We start from the raw sequence: 17,981 nt of genomic DNA on the forward strand, positions 1-17,981 counted from the left end.
TGTGGGGAAAAATAAGGTCTAGACTCAAGGCTACTCTGATACCATGTAACAAAGTTTAAAAACAAGTCACAAAAGTCTGAAACTGTTTCCAAGTAATTTAACTGCCTCCTAAAACAAAGTTCAAGAATATTTATAAGAATACAAAGGTATCTACAGTACAGCATGATAAAATTTTTGTCTGGAGCCCAAAGGATCAGGAAAATACAAACAATGAGGAAAAAATTTGATAAAAACAGACCTACAAATGCACAGATGATAGAAATACTAGACAGGAAAGTTTAAAGTTATTATATTTCATATGGTTGAGAAGGTTGAGGAAAGATTAAGGATTTTAAGCTGAGACATGAGAGATATTTTTTTCAAAAATACCTGAACTGAATTTCTAGAATAGAAAGCTATGATATCTGAGCTGACTAAATAGGAAAAACAGCAAATTAAACACCATAAAAGAAAAGATTAGTGAACTGGAATGCATGTCCAAAATGAAAAAAGAGGTAAAAGAAAATAAAAAGGGCATCAATGAGCTGTGGAACAACTTTAAGAAGCCTAACATATGTGTAATAATAAAATAATATATGTGTAACTTAAGTCTCTGATATAGAGGAGAGAAGGGAGGTATAGAAAAGATATCTGACAAACATAATGGCTAAAAAAATTCCAAATTTAAAGAGAATTATAAACCAACAAATCCAAGAAACTCAATGAAACCCAAGAACAAAAATATAATGAAAACTACACCCGAGGTACATCATAATCAAATTATTCAAAACAAGCAATAAAGAAAATCTTCAAAAACAACCAGAGAACAAAAGAAACATGTACAGAGGAACAAAGTTAAGGGTGATGGCAGATTTCCTGCCCAAATAATTCAAACAAGAAGACAGTGTGGTAACATGTTTAAAGTGTTGAAAGAAAGAACTATCAACTTGGAATTTCATACCCATGAAAACACTTCAAAATGAAGGTTAAAAAATACTTCCTCAGACACATAAAAACTGAAAGAATTCATTACCACTGGAAGAAATGTTACAGGCAATTTTTCAGGTGGAAGAAAGATGATTCCAGATGGAAGATGTACACAACAGAGTGAAGAATGCTGGAGTATGTAGATAAAAAAGACAACTGATTTGCTGAAAGTAAAAATAACAACATATTATGAGTTTAAACATACGCCAAGGTAAGATATGTGATAACAAGTGCACACAGCCCAAAATGGGAAAACACTGTTGTGAGGTTTCACACCACATTTAAGGTGGTATCATATCCTTTGAAGGTAGTTAAAAATATATTATGTAAACCCTAAAGCAACCACAAATAAAACAAAAATAACTAATTAACCAACAGAAAAATAAAGTTATTAAAATATTCAATCCAAGAGAAAAAGAATACCAAAGAATAGATGAGATAAATAGAAAATAAATAACAAGATGGGAGATTCAAATCCCACCATATTAATAACCACATTAACAGAAAATGGCCCCTCTAGTTAAAAAAGAGAAATCATCACACTGGATTTAAAAAAAAAAAAAAGAAAGAAAGAAAAAAACAATACTCAACTAATATGCTGCCTGTAACAACAGTAGGTTAAAAGGAAAAGGACAAAAATTAGTTATCACTAATCAAAATAAAGCTGGACTGGCTATATTTATATAACACAAAGTAAACTTCAGACCATTAGAGTATTTTAAGCTTGGAAGTGACATAATCACATTTACTTTTAAGACTCTTTTTTTTTTTTTGCGGTACACAGGCCCCTCACTGCTGTGGCCTCTCCAGCCGCGGAGCACAGGCTCCGGACACGCAGGCCCAGCAGCCACGGCCCATGGGCCCAGCCGCTCCGCGACATGCGGGATCCTCCCGGAACGGGGCACGAACCTGCGTCCCCTGCATCGGCAGATGGACTCTCAACCACTGCGCCACCAGGAAAGCCCACATTTACTTTTATACTAAAAGATCTCTAGCTGCTATGTGGAAAAGGACAGAGCATTCAAAACATGAGGCATAGGGCCTGAAACACAATAGGTTATCAACAAATGGCAAACACAAAAATATATAGTTATGATGGGCTGACCCAGCATCACCACCCCTGGTGATCCTTCCTCAACAATATTATTCTAAAATGAATACCCATGTTTTATTCTACTTTAAATTTGTCTTCCCGTTGCCATTCATTAACATGTATGAAACAAAAGCACCTTAGGCGTGGCAACCCCTGCCTGACTTTCAGAATTTCATGTAACAAAAGAGGGATTATGAGAAATCATTAAAATACCATAAACAAGATACTTACATTCAAGAGGCACTTTGGCTAAATCCCCTAAACTCACAAGTGGTTATAATTAATTACATGTTCAAGATTAATCAGTGGACCAGGTAAAGGTCAGTCACAGAGTAAAAGGGAAAGTTGGAGCTGGACCTCAAAAAGTCGAACTCAGATCCTTGGATGCGATGCCAGCCAGCTGACCCTTTTATCTCTATCTCCAGAAGCTGACCTCACCAGCGGGCACTAAAGTTTGGGGTGGTACTTCAGGGTGGCAGGGTCAGGGTAGTGGAAGTAAGAGAAAGTGACACAGGAAAAACTATGGCATAGATTAGCTTATTCAAAAGTAATATAGGGGCTTCCCTGGTGGCGCAGTGGTTGAGAGTCTGCCTGCCAATGCAGGGGACACGGGTTTGTGCCCCGGTCCAGGAAGATCCCACATGCCACGGAGCGGCTGGGCCCGTGAGCCATGGCCGCTGAGTCTGCGCGTCCGGAGCCTGTGCTCCGCAACGGGAGATGCCACAACAGCGAGAGGCCCAAGTACAGCAATCAATCAATCAATCAATAAAAGAAATATAGAATAAGAGGGCCTTTTCCGGTAACATGTGTTATCTGAGTCATATTTTAAAATAATAACTCTCCTCAAAATACTCTTAAATGACCGACTCTTTGCCTCGACTTTATTTTTTCCTATGCCATTTTACAAATTCTTGCTCCTTCTCTAATACCAGAATATTAATGGCAAAGGTGTTTCTGTATTTATTCCAAACTGAAACCCATTAGGAATGACACCTTGCTGCATTTCTTAGTATTGATTGCTTGCAGTTTTTATTCTGTTTCTACATTAGGACAAATAAAGTTCATTCAGGGGCTTCTAAAAATAAATCAATGGCCTTTCAGAAATTCATTCAGTGTTTGGGTTCATGCTTCAGTTCAAGCCATTGATTTGGTGGGTGCGTTTTGGGAGCGTTCAAATCAAATCACCCTGATACAGTTTTCAGGCAACTCTTCTGCCCTACAGTAAAAAAGTACGTCTATTGCTTTGTCTGAAGATGCCAGAGGGCCCAGGTCTGTGATCTGCACTTCAGGCAAAATGGGAGAATTATGTGGATACTGACTAAGGTGTGGTAAGACAAAGGAAAGTGTGAAGGCAGGGTTTAGACAAGGCACATAACTAACAAAGGATTAGGCTACAGCTAAGACCCGTGGTTAGAAAAAAATAGATGGAAACCCGAATTTTGGGGTGGTTAAAGTTGAGGGGAAAAAGTAGTCTTCAACTGACAAAAGAGGTAATTACTAAAGCCAACAGTCAGAATGAAAGAGTTCCAAAGGAGATTACAAAAATCCACTAAGAAATAAGAGGCTAAGAACAAGCAAAGCAAAAAAAAAAAAAAGGCAAAAAGGACTGTCATGAAGCTAACTGAACTAGTTTCTTCTTAATTGCATTCAAAATATAGAATGCCTCAAAAAATTCTGGGTCAGAAATTAGAAAAAGCATAAATAACAATAGTGTCAAGGAAACCCATAATACAAAGCTACTGGAACCTTAAATCCTTTCAGAATATACCAGCATTCAATTGATCAGAATGACTGAGGTGCTTTACTGTGGTGAGTAGTTCCAAGTGGAGCTACTTACAAAGTAAACACTGATAAACTAGGACTGAAAGACTCTACTTGCCCATTGCACAAAACTTCAGTAAAGCAGGGACGGGACTAGTCCTGAGCAAAAATGCAATGTAGGCTAAAGTCTACCTTTAAAAACCTTCCCTTTGCATTCATTAGCCTTTCCCACCTCTCCTATATATACAATTCTTTACCAATAGATCAGGAATCTTGTATTTAGAAGCAACACCGTATGGAGGAAACAAAATAAAATATGGAAATGTGGACTCAAAAATCCTGAATTTCTTTCTACAGGAACAAACCCATAATGTGACGCCAATGAACAAAACATTGACAGAATACTAGTCCAATCAGTTTCAGCATAAAGCCACAAACTATGAGAACTCAAACATATTAAAATTTATACTAAATTGACTATTTAATATATTAATGTAAGTCAGTGGTGGTCAATAATGTAAGTCAATAAGTGGTACAGCACACATATACACACTCAGAATTAGATATTTCTAGCAGATGGGAATTCGGGCAAAAATAAAAGTCAAATGATTTGGTAGCAGTGATATTGGTGGTACGGAAGTTAACCTTAGCTTTTCACTAAAGGGGAAAAGAATTACTTTGTTCCCCATCTTATTCCGTAAATAAATATGTCAACTTGGATACAAAATTGGCATTCTTGGTAAAGAAAGAAAAATAGCATCAATAATGGATAATAGCTAAGTTTCAGGACAGGAATCTTGACCCAATGTCAGAGAAAAGAAAACAAATACATTTATCCTTTCAAAAGAGCCAAGTCTGGTATGGAAGATAAGGATGTTTAATGAAACATACAATTTAATACAAAATAAAAATATAAGCAAAGAGGGAAAAGAACCAAAAAGCAACAACAAAAAAAGTTTTTAAAGCCCAGACAAGTGTATAAAGAACCAAATAAACACAGGACTGAAACACTGCCATCCTCTGTGCCAGGAGCCACAAGCAAATTAAGATGAATAAAACTTACACAATTGAGGTTCTGGGTATCCCAAAGATATTTTCAAGGGCTCTTAACACCAATTCCCTGTCAACTAGGGGACAGAAAATGAGGAGAAGGCTTCTCAAGTGAAGTGAGTGATCACAGAGTAATGGAGCCAGATAAGTCAGTTTATATTCCAGGCTCTTCAAGGAAGGACAGAAGATTTCCCTCCCATTTGGGCCCTGAGTTTCTAAAGATAAAAAATGGTTAGCATATAGTTTCTACAAAGAAAAGCAGGGACGGGACTAGTCCTGAGCACAAGTGCAATGTAGGCTAAAGTCTACCTTTAAAAACCTTCCCTTTGCATTCATTAGCTTTCCCCGCCTCTCGTATATATACAATTCTTTACCAATAGATCAGGAATCTTGTATTTAGAAGCAACACCGTATGGAGGAAACAAAATAAAATATGGAAATGTGGACTCAAAAATCCTGAGTCTGAAACCTTCTCTTCTGTTTATGAGGTGGGGGGGATTCTGGGTTGTCACCTCTTCTATATGAGTTTCAGTTCTTATAAGCCTAAGAGGCTGTCGTATCAGAGGGATAGATGTACCAGGTAAATGTATATAAATATACCTTGTGAACTGTGCATCACTAAAGCCAAATAATATAATTGTCATGTAATTACTTGACTGTGGTATAGTTGCTAATTTGATACAATACCTATGTCACTGACCTGAAACTCCAAAATTAATCTCTCTCCTTGCTCCTATTATCCAAACTCTCGTCTTCTAAGTGTAATAAGTCTCCGATACCATATTAAAAAATAATCAGACTAAACTAATGTAGAGTAAGTTTTTAATCTCCTCTAGCTCTCCTATTGCATGACATGATTTACAAGCAGAAGGTTAACCTACTATATTATAATATCTCAGATAATTAAAATGAATTTGGGAGTATTTTTTGGTCCTTGAGCACACTTTCTATAATAACCATCAAGCTATTATTGTATGCAACTGGGTAATTTTAATTTCAGGAGATTCCTAAGGCGGAGGATTCCTATCCTCAGTTGGATATACCTAGTCAGAGAGCTAGAGGTTATTTCTGGCTCCAACACTAAGTGCCACTAATACGAGACGTTCATCCTAATCAGGTTTTCAGTAATTTGAATTGTCCCCTTGAAAACTGGTCCCATGAACAGAAAATAAATACTCCAGCACCATATCTCATCATGAGACCTGGAAGTCATGATAGCTGATCATAACTGAGATGGTTCATGAGTCAGAACTGGCCTTTAGGCCACACTCCTAACCCATGACCTTTGCTGCTTTGGACGATGAATTGTGTATATTTAAAAGTCAAAGTACAAAAAAGTCTGGGAGATCTAAAAAAATGGTCAAAGAGAGTTATTAGAAAACAATTGTGGAGTGAATAAAATCATTGAGAAAGAGGAGGGTATGAAACAGCTAACAGAATTGAGCACTTATTATTCACTATTGACTCCACACATGCACGCTCTCCCTGAAATCTCACTACAACTTAATGAGATAGGCTCTAAATTCACATACATTTTATAAATAAAGAAAATTAAATTGAGGGGTGTTAAGAAACTTCCCCAAAATTTTATAGCCATTATATGGTACCTTAAGAATTCAAACCCAAGTCTGTCTAATTAGACTAGAAATGCAATGAAGGATATTTGAAGGAACCTGGAATACCAAGACAAAGTCATTTTAACCCAGACTTGTGTTTCAGTACTAGGAACATGTGGCATGGCAAGTCTCAGTAAGCCAAGAGCTAAATGGTTTTAGTTTTTCAGTATTTAAAATAAACCATAAAGCACCTTAGGGAAAGTTATTTATCCATCTATCAGATATTTATTAGTGATTATTACATGCCAGGTATTATTGTTCAAGACATTAGAAATTCACCAGTAGGTGTCTAAGAGAATGATTCCTGCCATGATCACGGTCATTCTTATGATAAACTAATAGATAGGTTAATGGACAGAACATAATATAGTAAATGAGAAGGTAATGAGTGCTTGAGGGAAAGATAAAGCAGGGAAGAGGAAAAGAAGTGCTATGGGCAGTTTCAAATAGGGTACTCAGAGAAGACCTCCAAAAGTTGACATAGGAAGAAAGATCAAAAGGACATGAGGAAGCAAGCCATTTGGATATATGTAGGAAATAAGTCCAAGGAGAATAAACAGCCAGTGTAAACCTCCCAAGAATGTGATTGGCATGTTTGAAGAACAGTACAGAGGCCACGTGGTTAAAGCTGAGTTAGGGGAGAGTGGTAGAAAATGAGGCACGAAACAGCGAGGCAGGGGCACATATGCAGAACCTTGTCAACTATAGCAAGGATTTAGGCTCTTCCTCTGAGGTGGGAAGCCAGTATAAGGTTACAGGTGGAGATAGAACATTATCTGACTTATGCCACTAGCTGCTGTGTTAAGAACAGACTGTGATATAGATAAGTTGACATAGATATCACTTCTTAATATTATCAAATTATTTCACAACATTTTATATTTTACTTTCATGTTAGATAGAACACAAACAAAATTGCGTACCTTTTGCCACCACATGAACAAAGGGGTAAGATCAATATAAATCACAGTTGAAAATTCAGCTTTTGAGAAACTCACTAGAGTTGGCAACTCAATGAAATAGCGTATCATTCTGATCATGCTGTGTTTTTATTCGTTCTAATAAGTTAAAGAATTGCAAAGTTATTTAATATAGCTGACATTCTACTAATTTCAGGAGAACAAAGGTAACAAAAGCTCATAAGAGAATTCATTCAGAGTTCAATTCCACTTATCCTCCCACTCTACAGAGAACACAATTGGTTGTATGTAAGTGATTTTTCCCATTAATGGCAGGATTTGATATTACTATTTTGATGTAGATTTGAACTAAATGAACTCAATCCCTTGATTAAACGAGACTTTATCACAGAATATGCCTGCACACTTTTGGCGTTTTAACTTTATCTTAGTTCATAATATAGGCACTATACATTTATTATGATGATATATTAGAGATCATTCCATTTTCTTTCATATGAGAGCAAAATCTAGAGGCAAAAGTAGTTTTTTCTTCCTTTCCACAGATACACACTCTCATGACCACTAGCTTCTTTCCAAAGGTCCCTGATGAATTATATCCCACAAATGCCAAACAGCCCTCTCACCCTTCCTCATGCTTAGTCTTTGAAACAAACTGCAATAGTGTCACATTATAAAATCACCTTGTACAATTCCCTAGACCATGGATTGCAATTTTCCTCAGAGAGGTGGTAACCAGCAGCAAAAACAAACAAAACCTTGCTGATGATGAGTCTCTCTCAAGGGAGAAGATTGAGAAAAACAGTAAGCTTTGCATATTTTGCCTTACCCTTCCCTGCCTCCTGTGTTACATTTCTAATTCACTCCCTGGCTGATCTCATCCAGTCCCACAGCTTTAAATTCCACGTGTATGTGACTGGCTCCCAAATTTATGCCTCCAGCCCTGAACTCCCAGCTTACATCCTAACTACATATTTCATAGGTCCACTTAGATGTCTATAGGTGTTTTAAGTGATCTTCCCTCCCAAAGTCTGTCTCTCTTATAAGTCTTTTCCACTTCTCTGTAAACAGGACCTCCTATCTTTCAAATTGTACAGGCCAAGCACCTTGGGGGTCATCCCTGACTCCCTCCCATACCCTAAATCCAATCTGTCGGAAATCCCGGCTTCCCTAGTTACAAAATACATATGGAATCTGCCCTTCTCACCAGAGACACTGCCATCAAGCCTGTCAAGCCACCACTATGTCTCACCTTAATCATTGTCATAGCATGTTAACTGGCCACTGCCTTCAATTTATGCCCCCACCCCGCAATCTGTTCCTCACACAGCTGCCAAAATAATCAATCTGATCTAAATCTAAAGCACAGATAGGCTAATTTCACTTCTTTGTTTAAAACTCTCCAATGGCTTTCTTAGGATAACGTCCACGGGCCTCAAAACATGGCTGCAAGGGCCTGGTGGCATCTCTCTGATGTCCCCTCCTATTCCCACACCCCCTCATTCACTTTGCCACAGCCCCGGCCTCAGCTGTGTCACACTCACTTATCCCTCAAAGCCTGGCACTTGTGGTCTCCTCTGTCTATAACATGCTTCCCCAAGACAGCCACACAGGCTTCTGCTCAGATGGGAGAGGCCTTCCCCAGCCATGTTAATCTCACACGTATGCACCACCCTCATGCCACCACTTCCTGAGGAGAACTTAGTATTACTTGATATTATGTCACGTTTTTGTTTCTGTGTATATTGTTACTATACTCAACCAAAATGTAAGACCAAGAAGGAGTAAGAGACATGTTCACTGCAACAAACTCAGAGTCCAGAGCAATGTCCAGCACACAGTAGGTGTTCAATAAATATTTGCCAAATAAATGAACAAACGGATGAATCATTGCTGAACCAAGGAGACAGGTATTGAAATAAAACACATGAGACAGCAGTAGAGTTACCAATATAATCTCAAGGTCTAAATTCATCCATAAAACATCTGGTAATCCAAACCCCTGTAACACCAAAAGGCTGAGGCAATACTAATGGACCCGAAGCCATTTCCTCAGAGGCATCTAATGAGAACTCAGATCAATACTACAGATGTTCTTAAATATACTCAGTGTATCAGCAGTGAAGCTACGTTAAGTTCAACCATAAAAAAAGCCTTTAATTTTCTGTGAATTTCAGTATATTTGCCTAAATCGATAAATCTGTTACACATTATTTTATACTACCTGTTAAACATGTAAAGAAAAAGGTGTAAATGGCCTTTTAAGAGTTCTGTCAACATGTACCCCCATTGTGTTATATGTAGGCAGAATTAAGAAGAAATCTGTGAGAAAAAAAGATCTTCAGAGAAAATACTACGATGGGCAAGACAGGTATTAGCTGACAACTGATGTTTAACTACTTAAACCAACAGACATTAGTTGACAACTGATGTTTAACTACTTAAACCAACAGAATTTCTATAAGTTTCACTAAAAATTCAAATGGCACTGTGACCATTTTTACTTAAGACTGCTAAAGGAGATGAAAAGCAGAAATCAGCTCATAAGGAAAATGATAGAAGTATTACATGTCTGAAGAATTTCAGGCTACAGATCAATGACAATTGAAAGCAAGCTAAATTAATAAGCCCTAAACTAGGTGGAAGAAAAGCCATCTGAGCTAGTGAGCCTATATTAAGTCCTGGATCCTGGTAGAAGCATGTCAAGAAGGTTGCAAAGCAAAGTGACAAGAATAACTGAACAACAGCTGAACGTTTGTGATCTTAAGAGAAGCAGATCTCTAAGATTTAAATAGCTATGGATAGAGTTATAACAGTTTATTATTCTAAACAAATGTCCTCCTGGGTAGATTTGCAGATGAGACTACCACAGTGCTATCTAGAACATCATGAAATGTGAAGGACCTGGGACAACTGGACAGGTACCAAAAAACAGCAACCGAAGACAAATAGAACTTCATATTTTCCAGGAGGAGAGACTGGCAAGATTTATGTCATTGACAGACAAGATTGAAGATGAATTATTAAAGAGAAAAGGAAATAGTAATTACAAGAAGCCAAAATGGGTCCTTGAAGACACTGTATTGCACTAATTCCATGTCTTTTGTTAAGTTTTAAAGTGATAATTCTGTGAAACATGAATGACTTTTTATCTGGACATTTGCAAAGCACTCAAAATAATCAACACTTGAGGAATGAGAGAGATGGATATTTTAAATCTGGGAAAGCAATGGCTCAGTGGACATATTCTTTCAGGTCCCTCACCAATCTTGATCAGTCCTTTCTTAAATTGTTTCAATAAGCTGTGATTCTTATACCAAATCACAATTTCCTCAACACTTTTTAGAATATACAACCACTGAGTACCTGAGTATTGACAGACTTAAACACCATGGCCTTCTGAGTTAAAGAAGGATCAGGAAAAGGTCCAATGTAGGTGTGGTACCAGGAGAAAAGTGGAATACTGTGACAAGTCTACAAGTTAGGTGGCAGAATCATATAGGGTGATTATATTGTGCTTTGAAAAAAAGTGTGAATTTATACTTTTATGCCCAAAAGTCTTGGTTACTTGGTCTACTTTTGAATTAACCCATTCTTACCCAGAGAAATAATTGTCTGGAGACCCATTTTAACAAAAATTAAAATAACTATCTCAGGGCTTCCCTGGTGGTGCAGTGGTTGAGAGTCCGCCTGCCGATGCAGGGGATGCCGGTTCATGCCCCAGTCCGGGAAGATCCCACATGCCGTGGAGCGGCTAGGCCCGTGAACCATAGCCGCTGAGCCTGCGCGTCCGGAGCCTGTGCTCCGCAATGGGAGAGGCCACAACAGTGAGAGGCCCGCGTACCACAAAAAAAAACAAAAAAAAAACAAAAAAAAACTATCTCAAAAGTATCTAACATTTTCATTTCAAAATGTGATTTAAAAAAAATACTCTGTATTATAGCATAATGATGGATACATGTCATTATATATTTGTCCAAATCCAAAGAATGTACAACACCAAGAGTGAACCCTACAGGGAGGGTGGGAGGGAGACACAAGAGGGAGGAGATATGGGGATATATGTATATGTATAGCTGATTCAATTTGTTATAAAGCAGAAACTAACACACCATTGTAAACCAATTATACTCCAATAAAGATGTTTAAAAAAAATGAGTGAACCCTAAGGTAATCTATGGACTTGGGACAATTTTGATGTGTCTGTGTAGGTTCATGAATGGTGAGAGATGTTGATAAAGGGGGAGGTTTGTGCAGGTGGTGGAGGGTGGGGAGATATAGGAAATCTCCGTAACTTGCCCCCAATTTTTCTCTGAACCTTAAGCTGCTCTAAAAAGTATAATCTTAAAAACAATTTTTAACTTTGTTTTTATTTTACTGTTCTTGCTATATGTATTTTCCCCCCTTTCTGTTCATCTCTTCCTTATTTCATATAATAACTTAGCCAGTATCATGTGGCCACCATGTACTGGAAGATGGGCCATGCGTCAGGAATATAAAGATGAGCATGGTAATACTTCAGCCTGTCAAAAAGTTCCAAGCATACATGAATACTATGACTATATTCCAGGGTAGTAAGAACCATTTAGATATATACACTGGGCATTATGGTAGCAAAGAGGCAGGATCCTGAATTCTACAGGGAATAACAGAAATGCTAGGGAAAGCATTCCAGAAAGGGCTTCCTCAAAGCAAAAAGAAAGGGAAAGCAGCCTATTGACAGCCCTGAGTGTGGTGCCTTGAGAGCACAGCAAGTTGTGGAGGAAAGATGAAGCACAGGGAGAAAGTAAGACAGAGGGCAGGGCAGGAATTCTCTCCTTAAAGACCTAATGCTGGGTGACTGGGTGGCTAGGAAGGAGGGGATTATGGAGAAGTCTGAGGAAACACTTGGGGGTGACCGGTATGTTCATTATCTTAACTATGGTGATGGTTTCATGAGTGGACTTATGTCAAAATTAATCAAATTCTACAAATGTTAAATATGTGCAGTTTACTGTATGTCAATTATACCGCAATGAAGTTTTGTTTGTTTGTTTTTAACACTTTAATGCTATTCTAAGAATTTTAGACATCCATGTAAAAGTTATGGGAAGCAACTGAAGTAGCTTAGGGAGCCAGTGAGGGATGGTCAGTGGCATTTCATGGCTTATTTTACAACTTTACAAGATGTTCCACACAATCAAACGAAAGACTTAATCAACTGCTATTTATCATGTTCCTATTACGTGCAAACAACCAAGCTTCTCCCAAAACATAGAACGTTCCTTTAAGTAAGTAATGGTGGATCTTCAATTCACTCATGTGAATTACAGATGTATTCTATTTAAATAAACACTCAAATTTGATACAATCGATAAAGTCACTAAGGTTGTTTGCATTATATACTCAACCTTAATTCCACACAAGAATTATGTAAAATAGTAAACAAACAAAATGCAGCTTACCTGGACATCTGTGTTTGTTTACATTATTTTTATTTGGTAGAAAGGCAGTGTTCAAAAGTCACACATCCAAAATGCTAATAACCAATGTCAATTAAAGACCAAATAGAATATATAAAATATAACATGTAAATTAGAAATATGTTTTACTTTTGTCATGTATTACTTACATACAACTATCCAGGGTTCTATGTCCTATAGAGTATGGTACACAAATATAGTATTCAGAAATATGTGAATATCCATTAAATTGTACGTCCTTGAAGCTTTCTTTCAACTATCCTTCATTAAGGGAATAGTTACAGAAAACCTCATAGTAGGGACCATGAAATACCACATAGGAATTTCAAAACAACACATCATAAAACTAAAAGCCTCCAAAACATATTTCACGGTGAAAACTTTCAGAACAATGTGCATATGAACATGCATACATTTGTAAATACAAAGAAATAGGATCGGAAAGTCAACAAAATGTTAAAAATGATCATTTATATGGAATGCAGTGGGTAGTGAGATACAAGGAACTTCTACATTGTATTCAATATTTTTATATGCTATTTAAATGTTTTATAACACGAATATTTAGGTGTTTTTAAAAATGAGGCATTTTTAATGCAGGGAAATTTGCATGAACTTCCTACATTTTTTGATTAAAAAAAAAAAAAAAAACAGGAGGTCTCTACTGCACAAAGTTTAAAAGCCCTGCCCTACAGTGACACCAAATGGTGGCAGATCAAAATACAGTACACAAACAGAACATTGTTCAATTCAATTTCCTATAAACATTATGATTCCTTTGAAGAATTGGCAGCTTAACAGAACTAAATAATGTGAAAACCAATACTCAAAAACCTAGAATTTTTAATCAAAGAAAGTCTAGTATACCAAGTTTCAAATGCAAATTTTAGTCCTCTTTCTAAGCTTCAGCTAAATCTTGTGATCCCATTGAATATTTACATATCTTATTTCTCACACAGTTAACCATGCCACTGTGAGCACAGTGATTTTACCTAATGGCTTATTGATCAGACGATCACTGCAAATATAAAAAAGTACAGTCACGTAACTAAAATCAGGTTCTACACAATGGGAACCAACTTTTGGTAAGTAGGCAATATTTTGGGGAAATAAATGAGAAGGTTCTGGGGCTAAAGAGGGAAGGGAAGAATCCAAGAAAAGAGACAGGTAACTGATCCAATGAGTGAGAGTTTCTAGGAAGAATATTTTCATTTCTAAATCTTATTGATAGAAAATTAAGTTGAATAAAGCATGAGGCAAGGACATGCCAAATATGAACCAATTTCTCAGCAAAAAGTTGTGTCCTGGACTATCCAGGGAAAAGAATATTTCAAGTTCAGCACATCGGTTAGTACTCAGTTTCTTCTGCCCAAAACCTAAACCAACAAATAAAATTAGCATGTAAACGGTCTCATTCATTTCAAGTCACACAGAAAGATATAGAGATGAACCACCTCCCAGAACGCTCCTCTAAAATAACAAAATACCTTTTGACTAGAACACTTAGTCTCTCAACATTAAATGACAGCTTGTTCAGACTTTTTGATGGGTTATTGTTTTTCTTATGTCAAAATCCCCTGGAAAACAAAGGACATATAAATACACTATCAGCCACAAAACAAGTCAATAATAGCATTAAACTACTAGGTCCTGAATTCACAGCACTGGATATCAGTTCTAAAAGGTACTAGCCACCACCATGTCAACACCACTACTAGACTACAAGGCACAGACAGGGCCAGCTCTGGAACACCTGAGAACTGTCCTGCTCAAACTGGCCAATGCCTGAGTCAGAAGGGCTGCAGGGGGAATTAGTTCAGGGAGATACCTTAAGATTCTGAATTACCAGTAATAACAGGTGAGTGACTAAACCCCTAGAACCATAAAAGTATCCAAGTCTAGTACTCCCGCATTAAGACTGTTCCTTAAAGAATAGAGATAATATCAGGATTAAAGAATTTTGCTTCCAATTTCAAGGGAGAAATAAATAAAAGTGGATATGAAACTCTGTATTACAGAAAACCTGGAGAGAATATAGACATAGCAAATGGTTTAGTGGTTGAAAGAAAGCTTCAAGGATGTACAACTTAATGGATATTCACATATTTCTGAATACTATATTTGTGTACCATACTCTATAGGACATAGAACCCTGGATAGTTGTATGTAATACATGACAAAAGTAGAACATATTTCTAATTTACATGTTATATTTTATACATTCTACTTGGTCTTTAATTGACATTGGTTATTAGCATCTTGGATGTGTTACTTTTGAACACTGCCTTTCTACCAAAGAGAAATAATGTAAACAAACACAGATGTCCAGGTAAGCTGCATTTTGTTTGTTTACTACTTTACATAATTCTTGCTTGGAATTAAAGTTGATTATATAATGCAAACAACCTTAGTGACTTTATCGATTGTATCAAATTTGACTGTTTATTTAAAAAGAATACATCTGTAATTCACATGAGTCAAATTAATGAATTTACATAACTGGATAAAAGAAAAATGTAAACTGACTGGCAAGTAACATAACTGCAGGGTTTTAACCGATTTTTGTTAAAATGAAAACAATGCTAGAAATCACAATATCAGTGTATAGAACCTGAAGATGAAACAGAGCTACCAGCAAGTCTATCTATGGTGAAAACAAATAAAAAGGCAAGCTTCGGCCCAATTTGGGGTGCAAAGACTATCCCAACCCTTGACTCTTCCTTGTTTATGACTCTGTGATGATTTTTCATCTAGAAATGATTAGCACTTTAGGTTTGTTTAGTCAATAAGTAAAGGCTTTTCTACAAGAGAAAAGTCTTGTAGGAATCTGAAGTTCAGCTTACCTCAAGATAACAGCCCGTCTTTGACATATACACAATTACATTAAGCATATCACTTTAAAAATAAAACAGCATTATGGGAATCTTTAAAAATGTACCTGGTAATTATAATCAGTTTCCTAAAACCACCAAATTTATATCATTTATACAATGTTGATAAACTGAAAACACATCACTCTTTAATGAATTAGTGAACTTATTGAGCTTTTTTAATCCAGAAAGAAGAACAGAAAACTTCAAGGCATTCCATGCTGTTCATCATTTTTTGGGTAACTCTCAAGTATTGTTTAGAACTTTAAGCAAGTTTTCCTGTCTTTTGGGGGATGGGCGGGAGTTTGAGAAGTAGGGAGAGCCAGATTGGAAATGGTGAATAACTGATATGGAAAAAAAGGTGAAGTTGAAGAACATTACCATTTGTCACCCCCTCCCCCAAAAAAAGAGTATATAGAAAGTTCTCATTTTTTCTTCAACTGTCCTTCTCCTTTCTTCACCAAAACAATTATATTTTAAAATGTTAGTATAACACAAACCAGAACTTGAAACAATATTTTTAGGAATATTCATAATCAACAGGTAATGAAGCTCTGTTCATATTTCCATAGCAGATGGTTTTTAACAGCATCACTCCTTTCTCATTATATTCCATTTGTAGTCAGGTATGATTCAGCATGGAATGTGTAGAGTCAAGGTCAACTTTGTGTTGACATAGTCCAGCTTTCCACTGAATGTGGACTTTTTTTTTTTTTTACAACATTCCTGTAAGTCCCAACTCTCATTTGGAATACTTCTCTGTATTTGTTTGTCAACCAAAATATTGGAAATTTAGAAAAGCATATCCACATCTTTATTTTTTTCAACTGTCAATTGTATTTTATTCAAATAAATCTCATTTTAGTTCTGTCTCACAAAAAAAAAAAAAAAAAAAACTATAACCTCTAGCCCTGGTATCTGGGAATATAATTGTTTTAACTTTCTGACCCCTCTGAGCACACTGCTTGTAAATCATACCTGTTTGATGTGAACTCTCATTTTCAAAGGCGGGCATAACCTGGCAATTTAAATAAACCTGAAATATCTGCAAGTTTGAGTTCATTCTTCTGTGACAGTCACTAGACAGAACATGGGAATAGTTTTAAATCTCTGTGATGATATGCAACATAAAAGGTTACTCGTTAGACATTTTCACATAAGTTTGTATGTGTTTCAGGCTTAATGTGGATGGGAATATTGCAAAATTATAATTTTACATATTATGCTTTTCATTCAAGAGTCAAAAAAGATGGGTAAAAATCAAAACTCTAAGTAGTCTGTGGTTAAAATTGTAATGCAAATTCTCCCATGTCTCATATGGAAGATATTGTGCCAAATAGGGATCAAGAGAAAGACAGAGTGATCAGGTGAAAGAAAATAAATAAGGAAAAAAAAAAAAAGAAAAGAGAAAAACAAGATGAGGAGGAAAGAATACTCTGGAGAACTGGGTAAAAACAAAAAGCATTTTTCTAAAGATAATAAATTTAAAAGTTTCATAATAAAAATTATAAGGCTGTGAACAGGAAAAAGGTGCTTTTTTTTCTCCTGAGTTTGTGAACTTTGGGTGCAGGATGGAGGGTGAGGGAGGAGGGGAGGTGCCATAGGGAGGGCTGAGTAGAATGGGTTCATGAAGACACAGGAAGGAGTTTAAGAGCAAACGTTGACAACATGCCAAATATAGTATGTAGACATAGTCCTTTAGTTATCCAACCCAAATTTTCAAAATTATATCAAATACAATTCCATCATGTCCCTGGAAGTTGGTAATAATATATCTGAAGACTGCAGGAAAAAATAATCTTAAATATTAAAAAAAAATTAAATACTACTTTAAAATATCATCATGATGGCTGGGTGTAACCAATCTCAAAAGAAGGAAAGAGCAGGAGAAAAGAAAGCTTGATAAAAAATCTTAAAGTTACAATACCACTAATATATAACACTGGAAAGTCTTTTTTCACCTCTTTAGACCCCAACTTCTATAAAGTAGGAGGCCGGAACAAGGTGATTATCAAAATGTCTCGAAGATTTTCTAAAATGCATTCATTTTTCACCCTCATTGCCAAGAAAGAGACTATATTTCTAATTTCAGAGTCTAAAATATGAGATGAACTGAAGTGAATGATTAGAATGAAAAACTGAAGCTACTCTTGCAATATGTTGGAATACACAGCTCTAGAATAAATCACAAATATACTCTCTAGTCTTAGGAGTGCAGGTTTCATTTTACATTTTGACATTAA

General features: G+C 36.4%; 1 protein-coding gene across 1 annotated transcript in view; it reads right to left on the minus strand.

Annotated features, from left to right (window-relative positions):
* The window catches only part of DIAPH3 (diaphanous related formin 3), a 542,576-nt gene that overhangs the window by 258,925 nt on the left and 265,670 nt on the right, over window positions 1-17,981 (minus strand). The window lies entirely within an intron of this gene.

The sequence above is a fragment of the Mesoplodon mirus genome (assembly GCF_964341445.2).
Source record: "Mesoplodon mirus genome assembly, chromosome: 17".
Classification (NCBI taxonomy): Eukaryota; Metazoa; Chordata; class Mammalia; order Artiodactyla; family Ziphiidae; genus Mesoplodon; species Mesoplodon mirus.